This window comes from Phasianus colchicus, chromosome 12, assembly GCF_987193195.1.
Source record: "Phasianus colchicus chromosome 12, bPhaCol1.hap1.1, whole genome shotgun sequence".
NCBI classification, from domain to species: Eukaryota; Metazoa; Chordata; class Aves; order Galliformes; family Phasianidae; genus Phasianus; species Phasianus colchicus.
In genome coordinates this window covers 16,751,946-16,774,836 of record NC_143447.1, presented here as the reverse complement: position 1 = coordinate 16,774,836, position 22,891 = coordinate 16,751,946, and the positions used below count along the sequence as shown (strand labels likewise).

Genomic DNA, 22,891 nt, shown 5'->3' with positions numbered 1-22,891 from the left:
TTATTTAGGTTTTTCAATAACTTGGTGAAGTTCTTCCTGGGCATAATTTTTCCCTCATGTATCTCAGTATTTTCATCCTCTACCCCTGTCCATAAGAACAGATGAAGTATGAATGTGGTCTCCACTTCCATTTTGTTAAGAATCGTGTTTCTTGGAGCAAGTAAGAGAATCAAATCTACTGATGCTGTCTCTTTTATTTCCAGTGTCTTTTCTAAGAAATATTCACTGAGCCTGTCAGATTCCTTGATTAAATCATACGGCTCAGCTTCGAGCCTGCTCTTCCCTCAGTTGACAACTCACCCTAAATACAAGCTTCTGCTTAGGGCTACATCTTCCTCATTCAACTTGTCAATCCCACATTTATCAAAACCCAAGATGTGGATATCCTTTTAACCTATTTAACCACATTAGATAATTCTTGACTTCTCCCCAGGTAATACTTCTGGGAAGCTTTCCACTCTTTTGTCTGGTTATTAGACTTCAAAACTGTCACATATATGCAACTCATTTGTACTTCTGACTTCCACTTCAGTGGATGACAATCCATTTGTTCAGTTCTGACTCAGTAAAACAATACCTGCTGTATCAGAAAGCAATCCTGCATACAATAACTTCATCTATGAAGAGAGATGGGCAGTTCTTGTCCACATCTGAAAACTCTGCCATTCCAATAACAGGTTTGATTCCCTTCTGACTTACCAGTTGATTTTACTTCCATTATTGCAGCCTACCATTTTCAATGGACCGACAGTCAGGTGATGACAGGAGAATTAGGATCTATGTGAATACCTAAATCTAGAGACAATTTTGACAGTCCTGACCACAACTTAATACCTATGAAGCATCAGGTAGGCATGAATATACAGACACTGGAGTCAGACTCCTTGTCGAGGAAAAAAAAAAGTGTAATTAACTCTCCTCTTACCTTTTGCATAGTTGCACACAGTGAGTAAAAGAGCAGAAAGGTTTCACCATCGTCCCCTTCCCTCCTGTTCCCATCACTTTTCTGCTCTGACACTGTAACCAGAATGATAGCTTTGGATAGCCCCTATTTCAGATTCAAACTTGATCTGGTTTAGGTCTCAGCCTGCCTATCATATACACACAGATACCTGCAGTGATCCTACTGAATATATTTTCATCTGATTTTTATATTAGACAATCTTACAGAATGAAATCAATGAAGAAAGGGTGCATTTATCTTCCAGATACCGCACGCATCACATCAGGAATGAATCTGTACAATGGTGTTCTGCTGAAAGTGTTTTCCATCCTGTCTGGAAGTATCTGGGATTTTATCACTCTTTCATACAGCACATAACAATCTCAGGACACTGCAATGTGTGATGCTGTACAGAAAGTTCCAAAGGAATATGAACTACAATTTTTTCTATTATAGACAAATTCTTTAAAAAAAGAATATTTTGGATTAATACATTTTAACTTTTGACTGTTCCTTTCTCATCTGAATTTGCACTAAAAGTTATGGTAAGCTGTTCAAATAAGCTCCTTGCACACAAGCAGTTGCTTACCATGTCTACTAAAGTGGTGGTTAATTGCTCCTTACATTTCATCAGCACAGGAGCTATGGAACAAAGCAGGAAGTTACATGGAAATGAGCAAGAAAATAGGATTAGAAGGCAGAGCCCAAACATGACAGCCAGTTACGATGCTGTGCTGCATCAGTCCAAGTTACTCTTGTGGACTAAGACTGCACACACATACTGTAATCACCCATCGGCAGCAGTAACTTATTCCTGTGTATAAAATCTGACTCTTAATTTCCCCCAGAATATGCCCATCACGCTAAGAGGGAGAAGGTATATGCCACTACACTGTTCTGATTTGTAAAATTCATTTGAAAGACTAAAAATAGCTTCCGGAATACATTAAAAAAATGTGTTTCTATGTTGTTCTTTGTGACAACCGTTATTTCACTCGCAAGCATGTTGCAACACTGTCCATCTTTATGAGATTATAGACTGGAGAAAACACATGGGCACGACTGACTCTCTTTACGGGAAGGCTTCTCTGCACCCATCTGGCAATATAAATAAAGCTTACTAGTGAGGATAGATGACACTCAACTCCAGGCCCTTTACACTGCTAGACTGAAGCAAAGCAACCTTTGTGTAAGCAAGAAGCCAGCGTCTAGTGCTTGTCTGACAAGAAGCACATCTATTTTTATTTATAAAACCCTGTGACAGATCATTAGAATAAGAAACCCCAGTTACTTATGCCTATTGGAGGAAAGTGAGCTGAAATACTACCGAAGATTGTTGAATCTTCAAGGACATTAATAACCAAGAACCACTAGAAATAACCATGGTAACAAACAGTAGCTAAGTACAGTACAATCACCCTGATTACCATAGAATTAGCACAAAACAAATGTTTATTTTTCCTAAATACATGTATTATGATGATGATGATAATGTTAGTAACTACCCCAAATTACAGAGTATTTGCCCAAAATGCCAAAGGCACTGCATTAAATGCTTTGCTCTGCACTTGTTTTCAGACTTGCTCGTAGTAATTTGTGTAAGAAGTGTATTTATAACAGATTCTTTCCTCTTTCTTTCTCCCTCCCCCACTCTTCTCCCATCAACCAGTTCCTCTAATTTGAATATCAGTTGGATTCATTGATCACTTCACAGATGACCACAACACCTTCCTGGCGTTACTCACTGCACCATTAACCTTTTCATGAGGCTCTCACCTGGGAGAGGACAGAGGCTTGATTGGAATTTACATTTTAATTTACATTATTCAGGGAATTCTATTTTAATAAATGAAAATATGAATTTAAACCAACGGAGTATATGTAGTTTGTGTTTAAGGGTGTTAAGGGAAAAAGGTACAATGTTAAACAACGTAACAATGGTAGCACACCAGGAGAGGCTTCCGTTTGCTCTTCTTGAGCCCCTGTTTGTCTAATCCCACTTCTTGGCCTCATTCATCCTGAAAATGCTTCTGGTACCTGATTTCACTGCTGAATTTTATCTTATCTTCATTGAGCCATCTTTGATCGTGTTGGTCTGATCCTGGTTGGTAAGCAGGTCTGGGAAATTAAAATGGCTCCAAATCCTAGTCAGTGTTTTGGCCGGGCTAGTTCTCTTTCCCATACCAACACAGTACCAAGCAAACAAGCACTCGGAATCAAGAGCCAGTCTGTAACACTGAATCACATCTTGGGCTAAGATAGTTCCCCAGTTAGCAGATTCCTTCCCACATCCCTTCGTTGCTTCATAGAAAAACAAACACCACATCGGCCCCCTAAACACTGCGAGGAAAGCAACTCTCCTAAGGGAAGCAGGTTCTCTGATCCAGCTGAGATCTAGCTCTGTGATTCTGCTGACACACCCAGGAGGAGGCATATGGACAAGGCTGGGACTCAGCAGCCAGTGACAGAAGAAGGAAGGAACTTTGTAAGCCATCCTTCCTGCTGAAGGAAGAGTATTTCGGAACTGTCTCCTGACAGCTCTCTACTACAGATATCCCATAAAAATGACTTCAACTTCAGTATCAGGAAAATATTCCTACCAACTGTGTGTACCAGGTCATTCTAGTGACACAGGTCTACTGGCATACCAGCATCCCACTGAGGTGTAACAGTTAATGTTTTGCCTTGCAGGCAGGCATGCTGGATGGCCCCAGTAGGTTGCTAAGTGCAAATAAGCGCCTGCTACGAAAGAACTTAGCCCAAAGTCACATGTGGTTCCACCACTCAGAACAACGAATGCCAAAGCACATAGGTGCTGACACTGAAAGGATGCTGAAGAAAAAAGAGGACCAAAGCAAAGCAGTTGAGTGTGGCAACTAAGTTCTAAAATGATATTGCCATGCTGACAGACATTTGATAGACCTGATTCCCCCATCACATTTATCTTATGTCAGTGGAACTGCATTAAGTAATATATAATGACTCCAAAGTCAGTCCTACTATTGCTTGTGAGAAGAAACAACAGCAAAAAACACACAATACAAATCAGGTTTTACGTATACAGCCTAAGGAATCGCTCCGTTGGTGTGAGGGTCTGGAACTGCGGATGTTAACAGAGCTGATTCACACCAGCTGAGAGTATTCTGCATATGTGGACAGTACACAGCATATATTCCTTAGCTTCTGTTAGATAGAACACATTTAATTACAACAGAAGTATGTGTGTACACAAATAGACACATGCAAAGCAGATACGAGTCCCATCATTAGCCACATACACTGTGTGTATTAAGATCCCCGGAAAGTTAAAGTTAAAATCTTGTCACAGACTACCAGGCTCACATCAATGTGAGGCATAATGACAGCTGGCACTCGGCTGTTTTCAAAACCCCCTTTTACAGTATACAGCACCATGCTTCGACACACGATTGAAGTAATTAGCTGCCGAGCGGCTGAACGTACCCCGCAGAGCACTGGTGTCTCGTCTGACACATCTGGGCACAGAAAGTAATTGAAACAGCTGCTTCTACCCATATGGCAGCAAAAGCTGGTGGTAGAGAGCCTGCTGGCTAGGCTGTACCAACCTCAGACAAATTAGCCATCATTAATCCCAGAATCTGACCAGCATACACAGAGCCACTAATCAAGACATCTGGGGGAGGGGTGCCACAGGAGAGTGGGAAGGAGGACTGCCAGGAAGAAAGGGGCCATTTAAGATTATTCTTAATGGCAACAGTGTAAGAAAAAAATAAAAAATAAAAAAGTTGCGTGGTGGGTTTTTTTTTTTTTTTCAGCAGAACACCACAGCCCTCCCTCAACAACACTTTTCTCAATCAGCTTGTCTAGGTGGCTTCGCCCACGCTGTTCATTAGAGGGCTGCTAAAATAGCAGCACTGCTTTCTGAAAGTGTCATACTGATATACGCACATGTCTGGCATCACACAAGGATTATAAATAGCAGAGCGTACGCTAAGATCCTGGGGTATTTTTACACTGCAGTGAACGCAGTGCTGAAGCTAAGGCTATAGATGAAAACTGGGCTTACTGCTTTCTGTAGGTACCTTGAGGTGCATCCTCCTGGCTTAAGCATGGGGCAGATAGATACGTGCTGGCTGCTCCCTGCCAGGCCTGTATTTCCTGGCTCCAAACTTTGTCACCGGCAGTGAAGTTTTGCAAAACAGCACAGCTCTTCTCAGCATTGTAAAACCCAGCATGCAAGTGGGAGGACATGGAAAAGTTACACCTCATAACCACAGAAACAGACTGCAATATAAGAAAGCAATTTGTTCTGGGAGGAATGGACCCTATGAAGCTTGTGATATTTTGTCTCATGTTTGGGTTACACCGTGTCTAATAAGGTGTGAGCCTTAATCAGAGTTCCTCCTGCTGCTGGGGTATTTACATTGACCCCATGCGTTCCCTGTGGTCTCTTTCAAAATAGCTGAACTCACAACACAGCCTTCACCTTCAGAAAACTCACTGACTTGAGCTTTTTTTCCTACACATCCACTGGTGTTTTCCAAACCCATAGGGCCAAAGCACCCGAGATCTCAGTTCTAACATCAAACATAGTCGAAATTTACCAGGAGATTCAAGAGTTACTGAGGGAGCAGGCAAGCAACCCACTAAATTGCATATACCACACTGCCTTGGATGCAGTGCTGAAAGACCACTGACTGATGCCAAGTACATATACATTCACATTTCAGTCAGTTTTAGTAGCACGCTTCGGATTAATCCCACTTACTGTGCTTTGGCTTAAGTTGTGGGGTTTTGTGCTGTGCAAACTGGCTTTCTTCTGGCTGCATATTAAGCAGAAGACATGTGCCACAATGCACCCACTGCACTACAGCTGCTAATGGGACTAGAAAGAACAAGGCCAAAAGCAGCCCCTCAAAACGTGGGAGGGTGGATGCAAGGTATTCACTGTTTTGACAGACCCAGCCCTACCAGGCTACTTGCTAACATACATTACTGTCAACAGTTTAAGACTCCACTGGCGTAGTAGCATGAGCACACCAAATTGTTCCTGCACATCACTTTGCTGTTACCCATATTTATTCTGAAAGAAGCTGCAATGTTCACTAACAGAGGTAATGTGCTGCAAGCACTGTTGGCACTGATGCTATCCTGTTTCATTTTCAGCTGCTCTCTGCACTGCTCCACAGTAGGAAGCAGGATCACTTGCACTTGGTCCTCCAGTGTCTAAGCAGCAGTATGTCCCAAACTTTTTTGAGGAATCTCTTCCGCTTGAGACAAATAGCACTACTGCTTGCTTTAAAGTAACCGTGTTCCCATTCCCCAAACCCAGCCTCCAATTCCTCACTTTTCAGATTCAGGCATGTAAGTCATGTTATTCTGTAGGAGGAAACCCCCCACCCCCCCCAAAGTGGGAGATTAGAATCGATGAATTGAATTATACCTACACATCTTGTTAACCCAAAGCAGGCTGTCTGACTCCACTTGTACCTCCTCACAATCTTAGCAGTGCACGTCAGTCTGCTCGTGTGGAATGAAAAGTTTAAAACCAATTTCACCTTCCAGTGGAAGGAGAGATTCTACCTAAACACCCAAAATGAAGCAACAGTGGCAAGGCTGTCCTCTGCTTGCACCTTGCCCCTTCCCTGTTCCTTGCATTTTGCTTTATGAAGACAGCACCATTCCTTCATACAGATTTGGAAAGTCTGGGTGCTCCTATGAAATAATAATGCGATATCTTTCCCAGTTTGGAAATCAATTTTTATTGATATGCTGCTTTATGATAGGTGGGATGAAAGATGCTACATAAGTGCAAAAGTCTGTATTACATTATACCAAATTACGGCTACGCTGTTGGCTCATCTAAGGAAAGAGAAGCTGCAAGACAGCAATTGTGCTGGTAATTAAAAGTAGAAGAGTAAAAGAAATCACAAAGAGCATATGAAAGGCATGCATGCTCCTGTATACATTATTTCTATAGTTTTCCTTCTTTTCCTTAAATGTTATGAGTTAATTTCTAGTAATACTCTCTAGTTCCCTGAATTCTTCCCCTTCCCTCCCCCTTCTCCTGTCTGAAGAGCTCTCTCCAAAGCACATGTTTGTGATAACAAAGACGACCCACATACTCCAGTGCACTGAAGAAAAATAGCACTATCAACATGACAGTTTTGGCTGCCTATGGTGTCAGTGCACTGGCTCTGCCTTGCCTGGCTCCTAACACAGCTGAAGACATACGGCTCTGTGGGATATGCCTGGTGAGAAGCAGCAAGAGGAGAGCAAGGTGGCCCCTTGTGATTTGTTTACAAGAATGTTGCTTCCATCAATCTATGTCTGGGAGGGATGGAAGTATGGTGTTAATGCTTCCCCTGACACATGGATCAGGTAACGTTGCCAAAACATATCCCTCCCTTTCAGACATTCCACAGCTTCTGGATCCTAAAGGCAGATGTAAGCTGTGTCTTCTGTCAAGGCATCTGCAATGTGGTCTTTTCTTTGGATACAAAATTTGCTTTTTTTTTTTTTTTCTTTTCCTCCTTCAGATTGCTTGGCTGGCAGGGTAAGCCACTCATTTTATTATCAAGAAGGCTTTAAGAAGAGTCACAGTTTGCACATTCTTCCAAAGGCTGCTGGTCATTTGCTGTCCAAGTATTCCCTATATTCTATGCAGTGTTCTTTCAGTGGTTGGGCTTTACAGATATTCTGCAGTGATTTTGTTTCAACACTAAGAAAGTGCAGGTGTTTTCCAAGAATCAAAAGGGAGGATTTTGTTTTTTTCAAGATTATACGTGAAAAAGATCGTGAACTATGTTTTCTTTCACAGTGATAACTGATGATCTGATTAGCATCAACACACAACTGCTGATCCACCACTGAATACCCAGAACAGAAGCTACTTCACTCAGATCCTATCAATATCCTGACACAGCACTTTACCTGGGATTCATCCCAATGTGAGGAAATGACTTGCAGGTCATCAGGCCTCGTAGTCTGACATGTTTAGCCTTGGCTTAGCATTGGAAGATTTCTGTGATTTTCTGAGTCAGCCAGAACAAAAAATACTAGAAATAAATTAACAGTACACACTGAAATCAACAGTTGAAGTTGTCTAAAAAGTTGGGTCTAGCATTTAGATATAAGATCTTTTTGGAGTACACTCTGCAGTTCAAACAAGTTGACAACACAGAGTATATGTTGACGTCAATCTGATTCTACAGCCTCTGCTGAGGTAGCTTTGCTGGAAAATAAAAAGAAACAAAATCACTTCAACCAGCCTGACAAAGGAATCTGAAGGAGACTATCAGAGGTAGGCACAAGAACAGAACTAGAATTTGAATGCTATAATCTTGAAGCCTGTGGAAAATGCAAATGTGAAGCAACAGTCACACCAGTAAGAGCTAAAGATACTGTGAAGAACTACCCAGAGAAATTCACTGTCTGCCTTGTCCAAGAGACATGTGAAGTACGAGGAATATTCTGGAAAGAAGCATGACAAAACTCAGCAGAAGAACTTTCCTAATAGCAGGACCTTTTAGCCTGTATGACAACCTCTGAAAATTAAGTTCTATCACACATTTAAATATATATATATAATATATAATATAATATATATATATCTGAATATCTATTTCTGTGATTCTGTGATATATAATATATATATATCTGATGTATACCAATCCTGGTGAGAAACAGGGTTCTGGGAATGGAGCAATACAAATTATAGAGGAAAATCTGGATCATTTACACTGGTTTTTTACTCTAATTTGTCACTGAGAAATGTTTCATCAGAGGAAGGAATGTCTCATGCATTTTCTATGGAAGCTGGACACCCTGCTCATGAAATTGCACATTAGTTTCCTTTGTGTAACTTCAGAAAGGTGGAACAGTGCAACTTTTTTCCTGGGGAAGAACATGGGAAAAAGGTATATTTGTACTATTAAAGGAGGGCATTTTGGGATATAGGGATTTGAACAGTTGTCTTATAGCACTGACATTGCTCAGCACATGCAAGCACCTGCAAGGGTGCCCTGGTAAACATTTAACAAAGGGATCTTGTTTTTTCCCTCTTCCTTTGTCTACTACTATATTTATGAAACTAATTACATTTTTCAACAAGAAGATCACTGTTTTCCTTCCAATTCCCTTTCCAATTTGAGCCCCGGGCATATGCACCACACCACACAATTAAAACAGTTAGCACAACACCTGGATTACAACTCTGCAGTCAATCAGAGACCATGTGTTACATTATTCTAAGCCTAACCCTAGCCACGCATATATTCTCACCTAAATGCAACCCCCTGCAACGGAAAGCACAGAAGCTTTCAATATTTATTTCTGTAGAGAGAGAAGTATGCATTATACAAACTCCAGTATTTCTGCACTGGGTTTTAGTGGACAGTGGCTCAAAATGCTCAGTTCTCAAACAGACTTGTTGTCAGATATTTAACAAAAGTTATTCCATTTGAGGCATCTGCAGCTCTTCATGAGAAACCCATCCTGAGGGCATTACCTGCCTGTGCCTGAAGCTTCTTGCCTGAGTAAAGCAGATTATGAATTAATTATTAATCTACATCTTGTGTGTGCATGCATGAAGGAGCATATATGTTAAGAGTCTGTAGGATTTGTTTGTCAGTCTTATAGAATCATTTGCAATGAATATGTAAGATTTGAGATTATTCTTTTAGGTACTTTATTAATATAACTATCCTCCAATATTTTACTGAAACAAGTTACAAGCACATAGCATCCAAGTATGTTTCTTGGTAAATCATTATATGTATCTGCATTTCACATTAAAGCACCACTGCATTCTAAGTATTATTGAAAACAATGATAAAAAGGATGAGGCCTGCTCCAGAGAGATGACAATTTCAGCCTTTCCTTTTGAAGTAAGCTCCACAGCTTCTATGAAGAAATGATAATTCACCTATGAAGAAATGATAATTCACAAGAGTGACTCCTGCTCAGCAGGGTGCTGCTCCAGCTCTTCATAACTTGCATGGCCATTCTTCAGTCTGGAGCAGAGCACTCACGATCCTGACCCTGACTGCTAAGGACATGATGGCACTCTAGAATACCTACAACCCCAACAGCTCAAATCGTTTCATCTATAAAGCCACAACTCCACTCAACAGAGAGACAGAGGGATTATAAATAACAATCCGTCATTCTTGTCAAGTTGCTTTATTCCAAATTATGTTTCATTTATTTATTTCAAAGTGTTTTCCCCCTACCCTTAAGAATCATTGCTTTTTATGTTAGACTTCCATTCTACTTTATTTTTTAGAAGAGCTCTAAGAGTGTTTTTAATTATAATTTGTGGAAGAAAATATATGATATTGTTGCAGACCCCCCTGGAGCATTCTCAGGGTGGTTTGCTTATAAATCAATTTATTGAGGGCTTAATTGTGCAACCCCTCTGTCTTGCAAGCCCTTGCGCATCTGAGTAAGTTCAGGGAGACTTCCCAGTGGGTAAGTACTCACCAACATGTGTGTGCAATCTGGCATTACATAAATATCACTCACATATTTTGTGGTCCAATGTATTTCCAGTATTTGCAGTGTGCTAGATACAGTTTAATAGTAAACATCTGTTCAAAATGATTCATCAAATTGTGGGCCAGTTTCTTACATCTCGCCTCCAGCAGAGTGGTACCTAACTTCTTTCAGAGTCCCTCTGAAATGAGAATGAGTCACACACTGGAAACATATCAGAGTCCAGCCCTATAAAGCTCAGGTCCACCAAATACCAGCCCACTACAACACAGCATTTAAACACATACCTGATTTTAAGCACATTCAATATTGACACCACCCAGAAAAAAACTATTTCAAAACATATTTATCATCCACAAGTTCAGCTACAAACTAAACTGTGGGTTACTTGTTTTGTATCACATATAGAGGGCTGGTGTAGGACTAACAAACCTTGTAGATGGAGAAATCACATTCACCCAAATGTGCAGAGAAGTTTTTTCTCAATAAAACTACTACATTCACAAATGCTGTGGATGTGTATATATGCACAAAGACTGAGACATATTTTCTTCCTCATCTCTGCAAACAAATCCAAGTCTTGCTTGCTCCTATCTTGATTTCAGCAGATTTCAGATCTGCTCCACCCTGCCCCATATGCAAGGACAGGTAGGCCTTCTGAATAATTTAAATTCCTCTTATAGTACAACCAGTCATACAGGAAACTGCTCTCCTGCCCATTGGTTCACCAAAATCCCTCTCTTTTCCACTGGATGCTAGGAGGAAAAAATAAATGCAGGCTTAAAAAAAGACAGAAAGAGGCTGACACTTAGGTTAGTTATCATCCAGCAAACTCACTGAATAAGCAGCTGTAATCTCATTCTGTCTTTCTGCTAGTCTACAGGTTAATGTCCCACACGCACCCATTCCTGTGTGGTTACTAATTGATTTCACAGAATACGATTAACAAAACAAGTCTCTGGAAGTCAGGCAAACACATTTGCTTGTTATGGAGCATACAGTTGATAAGATGCTCTGTAATAAGAGACCTACACAGTCCCCAGCAAAACACAGCAAGACATGTATGAAAAAAATGAAAATTTAACTTTTAGTGATAGTGACTGCGTGTAGAGCCTGCAGCAGTCTCATCCCTCTGACCTCGCTTTGTGAACTACAAATGACCTCACTGAAAAACAACAGAGACCTTTTCTTGCTCTAGGCTGTCTCTTGATTGTATCTCTTCCTCGAGGTTACTGTAACTGCTCTTTTCCAGGGGTTGGGAAGGAAAAAAAAAAAAGAAAGAAAGAAGCAGAGTAAAAACACTTAGCTGAAGACCCCCAGGCCCCCCAGGCCCGCTTCTTCCTCAGTTCTACCATCACTCTATTAATAACAGACAACGTTTTCATTAAACGATGCACTTTCTCGCTCCAGGATAGACTTGAGTTTTCTGTACTGATCATTATAAGAGTCCCAAGAGGGCTCCTACAACCACACTGTCTTCACAACAGAGACGAGAACTATCAGTTCCTTCACAAACCATACACTGTACAGATCCCAAGAGTGAAAGAGACCTAATCACCCCAAGTGAAAGAGGTACGGAGCCTAGTTATCAAATTCCACCCTATAGGATAAAGGCATCCTCTCATTTAAAATTCCTGTATAAGATCTTCATGGATAAAAGATTTCTCCAAGCTGCCCCTGAAAGGCAGAACGCTGCTTCTCTTGCATGGCAATTACCCTCGCTTTATTTTATTTTAAAGGAAGAAACCTCCCTAATCATATCCAATCCTTTTCAGCTCCGAGTCAGTTGTTGCATTTAGGAAAGTTTAATTTTTGAAGCAGCAACTTTCAAATAAGGGCAAATTATCCTTTTTAAGATTCTTCTCTCCCCTTAACTACGAACTGTGTTGATAAATTTAAGCCTACATTAGGAAAGCCAGTACGTTGTGCAAGGGGCTACAAAAAGACATGGTGACACCCCACCCGGTGCTCTGGGGAGTTTGCAATCTGAGGAAACATCGCATATCCTGCACCTGAAGCAGCAGCCACCATTTCTCCCATTCACAAAGGGTAGCATCTTCCTCAGTACACTCTCATCCAAAGTTACAATACTCATAATTCTTACAAAAACTGGGTGAAGAAATAAAATGACAACTTAAACATGGATGTAAAACTATCGTGAGTTACTGACTTCATAGGAAATTCCTCAAAGTTCTTCATCAGAGCACTTGCAATTAGCAGAAACATTTCTGGAATACTACTCAAAATGTGGATAGTACACCATCAGATGATAACTGAAGATACTCGAGTTAGCCCTGCTAGCATCACATTAGATCATAGTTTGAAAAAGCTCAAGAATAGATTCCCACTCAGAAAATAATACAAATTTTACAATTTCAATGAAACATTTTGTTTCCAAGAACGATGACTACCAAAAACGTGGCATCTGGAAACAGACTGCATTTCCACTGTCACAGTTAATGTCAAAGTCACAGGCATTTCTAAGCTGACACAGTGAAGCAACGCTTTACTTTTTGGGTGGGTACATCAAGAGATTTTCAGAGCAAGACTGGTCACCACAGTATCCACAAAAAAACATGTATGCCTTTGAAGGAGGAGTGCCAGCTTAAGGGTACTTTCCATGTTAGGACTAAGACAGCAGCCAAGAACTTGCTGAGAGCGTGTGCGCACCAGCACTAACCAAACCTTCCCTCCCTGACAACCACCTCTGATCAAGTCCCAGTCTACAAAAAAACAACATACTCTAGATCTGTAAATGTCGGTACGCCTTGGAAATCTATATGACATAAGCTTATGCCTAAAAATCAATTCTGAGTTATGATTTGATTAGCAGAAAATTGCTATCACATTTGTTTCTACATTTGTCTACCTCATGTCCTTTTCACTCATAGGCTGGCCGATTTAAGCTTTCTTTAAAAACTCCCTAAGAAAGTCTGTGACATTAAAATGTCCTTTGATGCTCTTTCACTAAGCAGTGAATATTAACAGTTATGGTGACCCTGTTCCCTAATGTGTCTCTGTTGGATCAATAGCAGTTAAGTGCCACTGTTTTACAATTAAAAAGGGGATCATTTTAAATTTAAAAGCTCATAGCTAATTTTCTTCTTGGCACTTAATAGCATAATTCATTTTTGAAAAACCACGTAGGGAGAGCATATACTTTATTCCTCATTGGAACCTCACTATGGCTGGTTTCAGCACTCATTACCACGTTGTGTACAACTTCTAGCAAGGTCCAGACAAGATGGCCACATGGCAAGAAGTGCCACATTGCTCTTAAGTATGACTTTGGTCCACAGGCAAGTAGAAGAAAAACCTGCTGGTTTTGTACCTCACTGAACATTTTTCTAGTATGTGTTTTGTTGTAAATCTCACCTTCCTGTGAGACAAGGCCATAGCACTTCACAGGCCAACAAGATTTCCTGCTCCTCTTGAAGAAGCCAACAGGCAGGCAGAAGTGCCTGAAATCTGAGCAATCCAGTACTGCATACAAAATAATACTGATAATTCAATACTGAATTTCCCACCTGTCAGAAAAGTCAATTCTCAATTATTTCATCTCAATTATTTCATCATGTGAAATTGTTTTCTAATTATGCACTTGGGAACTGAACTGGGAGATTAATGAAAAGCCTACTCCCTCTTCCACAAATCTCCCACAAGCACCATGAGCTGCAGCACTTCCATGGCAGGAGCTAAGTGTGCAAATGCACATTATGGCAGTTCAACTTTTTGCTGCTCTCACTGAGCCAACGCACAACCAGTCCTTCCTGCTCAGCTCACACGTCCTACAGGTACATCAGAACAGTTCATACAGGACTTATTTGTGAGGGAACGCGTGTGGATTTTGATATGCTTTACAAACAACTGAGACCTCAGGCAGTACACTTGCTCCATCTGACTGATGCGATCAGGAGCACAGGTACATCGATACACAACAATGGACCCATCACTACTTGGTTACTCAGTTATCTGTATTTCCCCTGGAACAGGGATGATGGCCTTGACCCAAGCTTACTGTTACACTTACACGTGCACTCAGCTATGACTAGAGACAGTATCGAGCAAAAGAGCAGAAAAAGCACAGAGTTGTTCAACTGGCCTAAGTGGTAACACAGTTGTGTGAGTATCTGCAGATCCACAACTGGAAAGCTCACTTCTCACTCTGGCCTAAGGTTACAGCATCTGGCCCTGATTCAAATTATTCCTAGGAGTCTTGAAGGAGCTGTTGGTCTTGGAAGCTCCATAACCTGCCCCAGAAAGAATACTTGTTAATTTATTGCATTCAAATTCAAAGAGCCTCAAATTATCCATTTCATCCACACAAAAATTCACACACAGTCCTGTATTCCAACCCCAAAACAAAACATTCTACCATACTTCTATTTCTTACACACAAAGCTGGTTGTTTTGGAACGTGCTCCCAGAGTACCAAAATATTCTGCATGTTTAATTATTAATGCCTGCACTGCAAGCAGACAGATACTAGTTTTCCTGACCCTCTGTGCTTAGTAAGAGAAATGAGGAGAAGTAGGAACTCATGTAGTTTTCAACAACTGCAAAGCTTCACAATTAGTTCTTGAAGCTGAGGTTTTGCAATTCAGAAATTCAGGAGGACCTCTCACCCCCAAACAATACCAACTACTTTCGAAGTGAGAGCACAGACAAGAAACAGAGAAAAGTTTAGGGCACTAGAATAAAAACTGGTATTTCCTGAACTTCAGCAAGCAGACATTTGACACAACAGCTAAGAGGGGAATACAGACACAACAAACTGCATCAATGTTGGGTTTTGTACGTGATTGCAGCTCCTGCTGGAACAGTAACAAGAGCATTAAAGCAGCCCACAGTGCTGCAGAACCATTACCTGATTGTTTCAGTAACTTTGCTAAGAAGACCGCTCTCCCATTCCCCTTTTCCCCTTAATAATAAGTGAACTCTAAAAGATATTTACGGAAAACAGCACTTCTGGCCTACAGCTGACACTGATGTTAGCAGACAAATAAGCCCTCCTCATTTACAGGTAAAAACTAGCTGGGGCTTTTAACGTAAAAGCCTATATTCATCCTGAATTAAATAAATTCTCTTTTAACAAATCACTGCTGTGCATTAGTAAAAAAAAAATAACTAGAGTCATTGCAGTGTGATAAAGGCACATCAAACAGAGGAGATGTCCAGGTTAATGCAAGCTGGCTCCCTGGGGACACTCTCACCCAAATGGTCATCTCTGTAACCCAAGTCATCAAGGAACGAGGACATGGAAATGGCAGTAGATCAGATTCTAACAAAGTGTGCTGCTCTAACACGCTGCTGTACAACACAATTAACTGCTTACACCAGCCGTTGCCTTGTTTCTGCCGTGTTACACTTCTCACATTTCATGTAATAGAGTTTGCAAAGTGCTCCCAGTTTTCAATTAGTCATCCTTGCCCTCCCCTTACATTCATTTGTGCCATTCTGACCAGCTCCAGTGGACTACTTGGATGTTAAGTCTCAGACAAAAACTCTCAAAGTGTATTCCAAAGACACTGGTGGCAGTCCTGCTTTGCTCTTTTCCAAAGCCAGTCATTAGATGTAATTTATCTTATGTACTTCTGAAGAATAAAATCAGGGATACAAGGTACCTTTCCTTTCCTGCCCTAGGTGTTCAAGAAATCATAACAAAATAAGCAGCTACCACTTCATCTGCAGAATAACCTTCCCACGAGCGTCCTTCTAACTGTTCTTCAAACTACTGAGCTGCTGATCTCCATCACAAAAATCTCAAACTACTACTATATACTCCTGCTTTTCTTTGAAGTAGACTTACGTAACTGCATAAAGATAAAAAAAAAAGTAAAATCAAAGACCCAGGAGTTTTCTCCCCTTCATGCCCTGCAATGAACATGCCATCACTTTTGGCTTTTTTGTATAATTATCCTTCTATACCCTTACATATCTCTGTGAAATGCACATCTTTTAGGACAGGAGAATGAAGCGAAGCATTCTATAGACTTGGTTTTCATTAGGCACTGATTTCTTTTAACTACCTGCAAGACTGTCAGCCATCACAGAATACACAACATGTTATTCTAGGACGCACTGCTGTATTTACAATCTTGATACTGCACTGTAACTTAGAACAAGCTCATGTAATGCGTGATTGCCAACTTTCTGAAAGTTATGGAAGGCTCATGCCTAAGATCTGGTCACTTACTGAGAAGCAGTTTATAGGCAAAATGCAGAGTGCATTTGGCTCAACAGGTCATAGCATCGGCTCATAAGCTTCAGAGGACAAGAAATTTTGAAGCAAGTCTGTATCAGTATTCCAGCTTAATTTTTTTTTTTTTTTTTTTTTTTAAATACATGTCAACTCAATCTTCCAGCATATGAACATCCCAGACCATGGAACAACAAATATTTTATCCACAAGAAAAGCCAAAAAAACCACAGATGCCACTGTGGTTCACAATCACTTACTTTCAGAGTTTTGATGACAAACAAGCTAAAACAATGTCACCAAACCTAACTTTATTACAAGACGCCGATTAATCTGAATTGCCTGATATAAAAATCAAAGAAGAGAGGATGCATCTCCCTTGCTTTTTTCTCCCACACATTTCTGATAAAACATTAGATGAAGAAAAGTGAAAATTACTATTTCTAGAACTTCCATGCTACATAAGTATCTGTTTGGAATGTAGTTTAAAACCTTATTTTAGTAGGCACATTCAGTCATGCTCTGTCTTTGTATCAGGAGCGTGCAGCATGGCACAGCATCCCTTCGGCAAACACAAGAAAAGCCTGAGTATCTGGTCTACTTCTGGAAAGCCTCTGTTTCAAACAAGTCACCCTTTGCTTGGAAAAGCAATGAACTGAAGCTGATTGCTCTGTCAGGAATCTGAATCCCTGAGTACTGACATTTTACCAGACTTCTGTGCAAATGCTGATGGTAAATTTCTTCTCATGATACTTCCACCATCTGGAATTCCCCAAACAGGTCTACACAGGAGTCTGGTTATAACAGAATTATACCTGGAAATCAACCCCATTCTTACAAGTGAATTGTAAACAAAAGTATCGGCTGGAGGAGTCTGACCTCTTTGCTGCATTCCAATGTCTGAAGAAAGAATGACATTTTTGGTCCCATGCACTTTCAAAACACCCAAGAAGGTCTGAGATACCAACCACGCTGCAGACCTGATCTGGAGGCCAGAGGCTCCCCTGCTGATTTTGTGGATTTGGATCAGGGCCACAAAAGAAACAACAATTCTTCCAACTTGCACTGGAAGACAACTGCAATTTGTAGGCAACTTGCAAATATTCACAGGCTTTACTACACCGAATCCAGTAAAGTTTTACTCCTTACTAAGTTATTGCAAGGTTTGAAACCGAGCTACAAGATTTTAATTAAAGATCAGTAAATTCCATATGGCTCCCAGGTGTTCTTCAACCTGCTCCCCGGTCTCCCCTTTTCCCTTCACCAGCAAAAGAAAAAAGGGATCTGGATTTATACATAGAGATGCCCTTCGTTCAGCCGCCATCCTGATATTATTGTATCCCGCGCTGCAGACAAAGGCTGGGACTTCCTGCACAGTATGGGCCCAGCTCTGCTTTCTCGTTATACTGCATTTGCAGATGTTTCCAGGAAATTTGCTCCGGGCAGGTGAAGAGAAGGAGTAAGCTTCTTGGCTTTCTATATATTAATCTCTACTCCCTTGTCCCAGCATCCACATGTAATTCGTTCTCCATTCAGCCCCAGGATGCCCATGGTTCAAAACAGGCATGAAGTCAGTCAGGATTTGATGCTAGACCTGGTTATTTTTAAGGCACGTTTATTGGTTTTCTTTCATTCAGTTCATCTAACCACACAAAGTGTTCAAACACAGCCAGCATTGAGATGCATCAATTTCAAAATCACACCTGGTATTTTCTTTTTATTTGTTTTCAAAATATTGCAGGGCAAAACAATCCCAGTTCACATCTTAGTTAGTTCACTCATGCTTGACAGTATCTTTGTAGAAGGGAAACAAAAAAATTAAGAATTAAGTTGATTTAGAGGCGCTTGCCCAAAAGGGAGCCCAAGGCAACACGAATTGTGTCATTCCAGCCTGGCTCTTCATACAAAGAAAACCTCCAAGCTTTCTCACTCAATTTTTTCCTTACTTTAACTTCACCCAACTTCTACTTAAAAGTCTGGTGGCGTTTTCATCGCTACATCTAGAACAGTTCTAAGCAAGTCAGCACACCACTGCCCAGAAAAATCTTGACACTAATGCCCACCACTTACTGGGCTGTGTTCAACTCTTGTCTTCCACTGCTCTCTTCCTCCCTCAGTGTGTTTTGGGAAGCACTGTGTTTTCACACATCACACTCCTAAATTACCATTCAATACATTGCTCGTTCAGCCATTACAACTTTTTAAGCACATATAGGTAGGTGACAGTTGTCAGGGGAGAAGTCCATTTCCTTCTTTTGGTCCTTTATGCTAGATTTGATACCACACAATTCCCTAAATATGGATATTTGCCATGGCAACAACTGCAGCAGAGTTTTGCAGAACTCACCCTTTAAGTGGCTTAATGGATATGGTATTTATACCCTTTCTGAAAATTTAGCTTCAGTGACACATTAATACAAATATAAATGGAGCAAATATTTGTGTGCTTCTTGGGAATAACAAAGGCACGTTTATCTGATACGCACAGAAAAGACATTTTTGAACCTCATTAATACATGAGTAGAAGTCAATGGAGGAAAATGGATCTTGTTAACTAGCTTCTTGGATACCAATAAGCATCTCATTTGCCTTAAACATATCAACCTAGCAACACTATTTATTCAATATAGAATAATCAGTGACATTAGAGAACCTCAGCATTGCACACAGAGGAATGATTAATCTATTATTCATTCCACAATAAAGACTCTGAGGGATTTACCGTATGAAAAGTGATATTCAGAAAAGGAGACAGTATTTTTTTTTCTGACCTGTATGGGAATTGCTGTCCTGTGGGATGAATTCCATTGAATAATATTGAATTATTATTATTATTATTTTTAAAGTTCCTTTCCTTTCTTCAAGGAATGAGGTATTTCAAAGGACTGAAGCACTGATACGTGGTACAGACATACAGGTTCTGAGACATCAGACATGCGGGTACATTTGTGGTTAAAAGCAATCCAGTTTATAGAAATCCTTACTGCACCCCACATCCAAGAACTTGGGAGAACACCTCTATATGCTTCAGCATAAGCTAACATTAGCTTACTAGCTCTCAAAACGTTCAGCCAACTACCCCCTCAAGGGCTAGTAAGCAACTAGATTCTGCACCTGCTTTACATAGTTCAGATACAGCCACTAATTTCCTTCATTAACTGTTAAATAATTATTAAGAATCATTCTGCTTACTCTGCAGTAACAGAGATGGCCAAGTTACAACACTTCACTAATCTAGTCCAGTCATGCCCATGAGCAGATGCACAGCTGTGTGCTTAATTGGTGTCAAGGTGGCACCTGAAAAGCAGTTGCTTGAATATAGATTTAAATAACAGACAGGTGACTTGCAAGATCTACACATGTGTTTGTGGGGACTGATTGAGATTCTGCTACTTCAAAGACCAAGACTTTCTTTAGTTTCTTTCTTTCAGTAAATTTCTTCCAAAATATATGGAACATTAAAATCAAGCAGAAGTTTTGCCTAAGTAAGCATCAAGTAAAAATTACAGAACTGGGATTTAGATCATGAAAGTATCTAAAAGGCAACTACTTATTTGATTTTGAAATGTAATTGAAAGTAAGAATAATGAAGATAACTTCAATTACTTTGGAATGGCCTTCTGCTCCTTGCAGGGTGTGCAATGATTAACTCGTCTTCTACAGCACTTCATTTTTTTTCCCCAGGAATCACTCGGTATGAATCATTTGTTTTAGCAAAGGTATTTGTACTAGAGGGAAGGGAAGGTGCAAGCCTCTTCCTCAGCTAAGCCACCCACTCAGCTAATCAGCTTTCCTATGCCCTGCCAACAGAAAATCCAAGAGAAAATTGCAGAGGAAGATTCTTCACACCAGCTCTGAACAATTGAGTGCAGCAGACAATGAAGACAACAGCAACTTCTACCATTCTGGCTAGCATGACACTAACCTTAGGTTCTACACCACTTGTATACTGGCTTCAACATACCCACGAACACTGCTGAACTGGGCAAATACTAAGATGCACATTTAAGAACATTTGGGGAACAGTCACAGCTGACATGGTTGGACATTGAACAGGTAGACCTCTCAGTACATTTTCATTTCACTGCTCATTTTGGAAGATACAGCCACATGAGCATCCTAGTAGAGTTACTCATCTTAAAATATACTAACATCAATAACTGGACTCAAAACAACAGAAGTTTCTCTGCTCAGGAGCTCTGTATTGTATCACCACCCATTATTCGCATGCAACTTAAAAGAACCCTCAAGACTGCAAGAAGAAAAAACAACTTGTTTTAAGATGACTGAAATAAGGGTGTTGATTCATTTCACAGTGTAGGTTAAATTATGCAAAACTCTGAGATAAGCAAGACATAACAAAAGGAAGAACAAGGCCTTTACTTTAATTCACAATCCATTTCAACTGAACTGAAAAATACTATTGCAGAAGAACAACTTCACGTTCTGCTAACATAACATCACAACCTCAGTGCAACCTCAATGCCAGAAAGCACCACACAGCAAGCAGGTGGAACAGCATATTATTTTAGACCTTACACCTAACTGTGAAAACAGTGAATATTAAGAAATGAGTACTCCTACTTACCTACAATTCATCATCAATGGCAAGAAACAAAACATCTGCATCTGAACACTACAGTTACGTACTAACAAACGCTTTTCCCTCCGTTCATGTCAGCAATAGCATTTGCTTTAGACCTTCCTAACAGCACATTTCAGAAACTCTGCTGTTACTCAGCCCACAGCAGAGTAATCCAACCCACAGTTTCTGTAGGACAGAGCATTTTTGTGTCACCATCCTCCCAGTCAGCTCACAGGAGCAAACCAAATGACAGAGCATTAAGAAGCAGAAGCATCCACCTTATGACCGAAAACACTTGTCTCCAAAACATTATCTAGACCCTTTAGAACAAGGCAAAAACACGGGCTGGAAGCAGCCCCACAGAAGCACTTCCTTGCCAAAGGGCTGATGGCAGCATCACGCCCTGACTGGTTACGCCTTCCCCTTTGAGGGGAAAACCTCCAGCCCCATTTCCTTGCACAAGGAACACAACTCCACGTCCACACTCATCACGTTTTTGCCTCCTACCTGCTTGGTGCTCCGGTTTGCTGCTTCCCACGGTGTCCCAACTCCTTGCTGTCTCTGAGGAATGTATTCCCTTGCTCCTGTACGCACACAGCTGCGTTACACCCCGGGAAGCCTCAGGCCCCATTGTGCTCCCTCCCTCTTTCCCCTCCTCCATGCCAACCACGTGGCACAAAATGGCCGCCAGAACCCCCAGCACGAGCCCGAGGGGTGGGAAAATAAAACCTCGAGACTGGTCACGTGGTGGCTGTGGAGCCCTCTGATTGGCTGACCGTGTGCAGCCGTGCCTCACTCGGTGGTAACGTTCCCTGAGGGCTGTGAGAGTCAAGTCAGGTCGAATCCGTCTGTTGGGACAGAATTGCAGAAAAGGGGGTGTAAAGCATTTAAACGGCCGCTGTGAAAGTTGCAAATTTTAGACTCCAACCCTGAAGGGTGTCTCTCACGTGCCACATGGATAGGAGGCAGGTGGGAGAAGGGCTCCTCACAGAAGCTGTTGCTGCCCTTGCAGCTGCTGGTGGCAGTGGAAGAGCTCACGAGTCGCAGGGGCCTCCACCAGTGAGATGGGGCTACATCTCATTGTTCCCACTCCCTGACGATCAATAGAAGTGTAATTACTACTCTTCCTATTTGGCATAGCTAAAAAGGGTAGCTTTGTGCCGGTTCTCCCATTGAGTATGCAGCTCTGCAAAACTACTCCTTTTATCCTTCTTTACATATTTATTACGACTCTTTAGACTGATCCATGCAAACTAAATGAAAGCAACCAATAGAAAGAGGTCGGCTTGTGCCAGCAATCCCCAGACTGTCAAGCGATCACTGAAGATTGGACAGGTCCTGATGAAATAAATGTTGGCTGCTGACTCTTCCAATTTTGCAACACTCCTCTGTGTCACTGGAGCAGCCTTGTCCAAGATTGAGATATTTGCAAACTGTCATCTTTCATAAATATCTGCCTTGAGTGACACTTTGCCCCCCTCCATTTCCCTTTGAAATGTACCTAGCTGGCACGCAGCCTGTGGGATTTCATTGCCTGTGATAGGTGATTAGCAAAGAGATGATTTCCTCCTCCCTCCCCCTCCTCCCCTCTGCCAAAGGGCTGAGTGACAGGTCCAAAAGGCGAAAGGCAGACTGGGGAAGCAAATCTGCCAGAGGCAGGAGTGATGACACTCTGAAAACACTTCATTCA

General features: G+C 41.1%; 1 long non-coding RNA gene across 2 annotated transcripts in view; it reads right to left on the bottom strand.

Annotated features, from left to right (window-relative positions):
* Positions 1-21,884, bottom strand: part of LOC116225420 (uncharacterized) — an 83,119-nt gene extending 61,235 nt beyond the window's left edge. For both annotated transcript variants that reach the window (XR_016470473.1, XR_004166072.2), the window contains exon 1: positions 21,709-21,884. This is a non-coding gene — a long non-coding RNA (uncharacterized LOC116225420). The remainder of the gene's footprint in view (positions 1-21,708) is intronic.
* Between the last annotated feature and the right edge of the window lie 1,007 nt (positions 21,885-22,891).